Source organism: Gallinula chloropus (genome assembly GCF_964237585.1).
Source record: "Gallinula chloropus genome assembly, chromosome: 2".
NCBI lineage: Eukaryota > Metazoa > Chordata > Aves > Gruiformes > Rallidae > Gallinula > Gallinula chloropus.
The window spans coordinates 36,508,399-36,514,398 of record NC_140086.1 but is presented as its reverse complement, the minus strand read 5'-3'; positions in this window follow the sequence as shown (position 1 = coordinate 36,514,398).

The following is a 6,000-nucleotide window of genomic DNA, read 5'->3' as shown; positions in this document are numbered from 1 at the left end:
CAAATGGAGTGCCATTGTAAATAGACGCTTTGGGAAATTGTCATTCTTCACCGTCTGCAGCCCTGTGTTTAGAGTTTTGCAGTCTTCTAAAAAAACTAATAAGCAGCCTGAATGATATTTTCAGGAACAATTGGAACTTGTTGACAGTGCTAAAAATTTGAAATTCCATATTTTAAAGCAATAGCTCTTTAACATAGTAAAGCAGAGGATGCAGCATTTAAGATGTCTGCGTTTAGACTTTAAAATCAGCCATATGGGACAGAAAGGGTCCCTCTGGAAAAATATTCGTTTAACTCCTGATAAATTACTCATTTTTGCTTGTTTATTTTAAAGGACAACATACACAGGAATGTATTCATGGCAGATGAATTAGCTCCTATATTATGAGTGCTCAGTGTGGTTAGTGTGAAACATTTACACCACCCAGCTCATCAGGAACCAGTCAGATCATTTGTTTCATTCCAGCTGTGCTCTTTACATTTACATGGGGCCAGGGACAGAGGGGATTTCAAATCTCTCTTTTCTCATAAAAAGAGTTGCACTTCTTTTCAAAATCCTGATGGTTTTAATTACTCTGTTTTATTTAAGAAAAAAATTAATAAATGTCTGAATCAGGTTTTATTTCTGATGAAGCAATAACCTCTGAAATAACTGAAAGACTTCTCCCCAGTTCAAAGGACTTTAATCAGCCTGTAACTATAGCAAAACCAACTCTTTTTAATGCCACTATTCATACCTGGTCCTGAGAATAACACAAAAGTTGAGAAATAATCAGAAATAGAAAAATCATGTTTTGAGTCAATCCATCTTTTTGAACATCTTCACTGATTCATTCACTTTCTAAGTGTGATATTTTGGTTTCACTTAGTTTGGCTCACTTCTTCCTCTTTAAAAAATAGCACTACATCTTTAAAAAAATTTAAAATGTACTAGACACACCACTTGTTAGCATCTAACATTTCTGGGTCCCAAATATGGGAAAGACATCAATAAACTGGAGTGATTTCAACAGAGGGACATTAAGGTGGTTGGGGTTGGAGCCCTTTCTCTGTGTGAAAAGGCTGTGGGAGAGCTGGGTTGTTCTGCATGGACCAGAGACAGCTTCAATTTAGCAGCAGCCCTGACAGTGCTCATAGGAAGGTCACTGAGAAGACAGATCCTTATTCCATGCATGGCAGGAGGACAAGAGACAATGGACATATATGGAAACAAAAGATGTTTGGACTGGATATAAGGAAAAACATTTCACCCTCAGGACAGTCAAGCAGTGAAACAGGGACCCAGAGCATTTAGGCAGTGTCTGTCCTTGTTTTTTTCAAGGCCTGACTTGGTAAAGGGCTGAGCAGCCTGGTCTGACCTCATGGCTGAGCCTGCTACGGACAAAGAAATGGATTCTTTGTATGTTGGTCTAAGCATTCCTGAATTGGGTCATTGACACAGTTTATGAGACACCTTTCATATAAGAACATCTCATCTACATTTAGGAAAAAAACATCCAGTAAAGCAAGCATTGATGGTTTCCCCACAATAATCACTGTAAACTGGGATGCCTCCCAAATTCCCTCCTACACAAAATGAATATAAGCACTACAGTTCTATCCTTTGCCTTCCTGTGTTCTTTTTGCTATCTGGAAGGGATTTCTGCTACATTCTGGTACTTCATATAACTGATTCATTCTGATTTGCTCAGAAGTATGTATGTATGTATATATGTATGTATCTATCTATCTTTCTATCTATCTATCTATCTATCTATCTATCTATCTATCTATCTATCTATTTTTCCATTCCTCTCTTCTCTCTCTCTTAATGCACAGCTGTGCTGGGACATAAGGTTGTCTGCCTGCTCCATCACTGCTGGAGAAAATAATTCAGTATGTGTCAGGCATCTGAGTACCATCTTGGCGCAGGAGCAGGCTTACGATTATCTATAAAGATACAAAATAAACATATCATTTGTAAAGATCATATAAAATCACTTCTTTTCATTGCTAAATAGAAACTTTGCTTAATAAGAAGTGCATTGGAAATTAAAATGTGTGCTTGAATGTATTCAGCCTTGGCTCCCATGCTTTAAAACTGATCTCTCATCTTCAGAAGCCATGACTGTGAAATTGAAGTACCTGTGTGTGCACTTGAAAGATGAAGAAAGTCTTTCCGCAGGCATTTTCACTTCGAAAATCAAGGTGCATTTATGTGTGCTACCCTTTCAAAATGTTTTCTGAGATAAAGTTATTCACAGAATAATTCCAACAAGTCATTCTTGAGTCTCTTAGATCTCAGACTGAAGATTATTTTCAAACAGCTCTTTGGGAACAGATTTCTAGAACTCAGGCTGAGAGAACTGGTATTCCTTAATAGATAAGCTGTATATGGTATATTCTGTCCTTGAACAGGCATGTGGGGCTTTAATTTCAGGCTTTTTTGATAGGAATATTAAATTCAGTGCCTAGATGCTTTGCATATTTTGGCCTTTCCTCATGTGCCAGTGATGGTTCAGTTATTGTGAAATACTCAATGAAGATCTTAAAGAATCCTTGAAGCAGGGATTTATTGAAAAACCTGATGGAGACTGTTTTAAGGATGTGAGGAGTCCAGCAGACATATTTATTTTGCAAAACAGAACACGTATCAAGGTGAAAATAAGGATATAGATGCTTGATCTGGCAGTAAACCCAATCAGTTGTGTTCCTTGCTCGTATTTGCTGCCACCTCTGTGCAAAACTTGTTTCACCTGGCAGGATGTGGCTTCTGTAATGCTCATGACACAGGACTGAGGCCACGTGAATACAACAGTCAGAGCTTCCCTGTGGTGGGTCAGGGAATCCCCTCCCAAGTTACTCAGGTATGTCCTTGAGTGGGACTGTGGGATGGGACAGCGAGGTGATGGGAGGTGATGGGAAGCAAGGAGACTGTGAAGGATTACTGTGAAAGCAGACACAAGTGTCCTGCCTTCCTGGGCGGGAGCTGTGTCTTGTGCCTCCCGAGTAACTCAGCTGTGGGAACACCAGGGACCTCTTGTTTGCAAAGTAAAATAGATAGCAGGGGTGATGTGCTTCTCAGCATTGCCTCAAGTCAGTGCAACTTCCTTGCTGACTAGTCTTTATGGAAAAGGATATGAAGCATCTGTTTTTTGTAACAGATTGTTTTGCTTGGTCTGACTGTCTGTTTACTATTATTAGTAGGCTGGTTTCTCTATAGTACAGGTTTGTCAGGGAGGAACTTGTTTAGAAACACTTTTCTTGGTCTGTCAAGGAGCTTTTACACATGTATCAGTGAAGGTAAATTTTGTACTATGCCGGGACTAGAAAAGCTGCTTGACAAAGAGAAGCAACCCAGTAAGGAAGATCTTGCTTTAAAACTACTGCTCAGAACTTGATCCCTGGAGTCTGTCTTAGCAGTCCTATTAAATTCAGTTTGGATTTACTGAGCATAAATATCTTTTGAATATAATGGTGCTAAAAATAAAAAAAAATGTTAATTTTTAGGCTTGATCTCCAGATCTGGAAGTGAAAGAGAAAGTCAGCAGATACCATACACAGTCTGTAGTGGATCGATGTGCACGCTTACTGTGCATGTAAGCACAGTACTGATGCTATGAATAAGTTCACTTTCTGCGCTTCAGTGTAATAGAGTAAGTCTTTCAAAAGCACTTACAGGAGCTGCCCAACTCTCCTAGTTAGCCAGGGGATGGCATCTATCTAAATTCCTGGGGTGTTCGTAAGAAGTCCATCCTTCTGTGTTCTAGCTAAAAGTACCTCTGAGATCCTCTTCTGGGGGTACAGATTCATACATTCCTTGTGCTTCAGTCTTTACGTAGACTCCTCTGGTCCCCATGAGCTCCGGCTGCTTGCCCTGTGCAGTCAGCAAAGGGAATTGTCAGATCAGCCGTGTGTTAGACTCAGCTTCTGCCCAGGACCACCCACTCACATAACTGCACAAGGTACCTTAACCTCTCCCTCTGATAACAGAGGTGTGTACATTACCATAAGGAACCAGGCATATTCTCTGTCTTCTCCCATCTATGTATATCCATACATATTCCATGCTAAAGATGCTGCATTCATATTCAGGTTATTCGTGTCAATTTGTTCAGGACAACAAACTGTTTAGCAAGTAAAAATTTTTTTTTTTAAAAAACCTCTTTCAAAGAGAGTTGCAGACCCTTGAGAGGAAGTAAACATATCGAGAAGGAAGCTTTCTAAACAGAAGCAGTTCTTTATCTAAAGGAGACATGAAAAGCTATGCTCTTGCACAGTTTGTAAAGCCAGTGAATATAGATAGGAACTACGTGAAAACTGTGTTGCTGTTGTTCATCTCTGTGATATGATCTCCCAACTCAAGACTACTTACTGGGTCACTGAATCGTCAGTGTGTTATTGTACAGTATGTTTTCATAATGCCCCATACTGCTGGAGTGAGCAGGGATGTAGAAAATACATGGGTTTAAAATGCAATTTTAAAATTACCTAAAATTCCTTTAAACACAGAGTTTACTTTTTCTATTTCAAAAATATGGGGAGTCTTTTAGCAATTATATTACCTGGTAGCTAGAAAGCCACTTTCTTTAAAGATAAAAAAACCCATGATATCAGAAGCCTATTTGGAGCCTAGTGCACATCTAATTATCTTTCTCAGTCTTAATTATTTAGCAAGTGCTAATAAACTACACGTATCATGACACTCATGTTTAATAAGCATATAAATTTAATTGATTTTTTTCCCTCTCTTTGAAGGCTAACAGACACAGAATTCAATCACAAGCCAATGGCATTATAACTTCCAATATAACATCAGGTTTTAATAAGCCTCCTGTTTGCTGCACACATGTGCTTAAGACTGCCTGGAAACCAAATCAGTAGAGAAAAGGGATTACTTTAGATTACTTTGAAATGTGCATTGTTTGAAATGGCCTCTGGTGACCAGCTTTCATGAATGGCTGATTTTACTTGTGGGGCACGTCATCTGGCTCAATTATACCAGGCTCTTTTGTATGACAAGTGCACTTCTTGGCTGTGTTGAAATATGAAATTCTAAAACAAAGTAAATCAGATGGTGAGAAATAAATTTAAGCAACAGTATATTATTAGAAGTTTATCGCTTAGCAGTAGGCACTCTTCCTACTGGGAATTTTGTTTTAAAACTTTCATAGATTTGAAGCTAATATTAAAATATTGTTTTTCATTTTCTTTACTGTTTTGTTCAACTATACTAACAGCATTAATATCAAAAGCATATTTTCTTTTCCTCAAAGACTGATGATTTCTTCTATAGTTCTGTATTTCTAAAATGTTATTGGAGTATGTTTTTTTGCTCTGACATATGAAGCATTGGAAACTTTTACCTACTAAGAATATACCTTGACCTGCACAAAGTTATAAAAGTGGGTTATACTTTCAAGTCACTGCAGGCTTTTTCCTTTCCTGTCTGTAACTGTTTGCAAAATTACAATGTAAAAATGTAATATAAGGTTATGATTCTCCTTGCCTGTGATTACTTTAAATTATAGTTACTTTAAATTAATCTACCCAGAGGCACCGATGATACAACACTATAATACACAGATCACATTTGGAAGGTGAGCAGATAACCGGTTGATTAGTAAAGTGTGTTGGAAATCCAATAGATAACGATTAGATTAGACCCAGATAAGAACACATTCTTTGTGTTCACTGTAAATCCTATACTTTACAACTAAGATTAGGGGATTAACCTTTAAGAAGAGATGGTAGGTCTTGCTTTTTCCTGACTTCTGCTGTACTGTAAATGTGTTTCCCATGGCTGGAGGCTTGATATTCCCACAGGAAACTGACCCACAGATTTACGCGGTCGTGCCTGGTAGTGTGAGATTGCAGTGTTTGCCTTTTAAATACGAGACAGAAGCATAAGATGTGAGAAGAGCATTAACATTACCAAACTTGAAACAGTCATCTGTCAACAGCTTTTTCCACTTAAGTGCTTCACTGTATTAGTGAAACTGAGAGTTGTTATTGTTGTTTT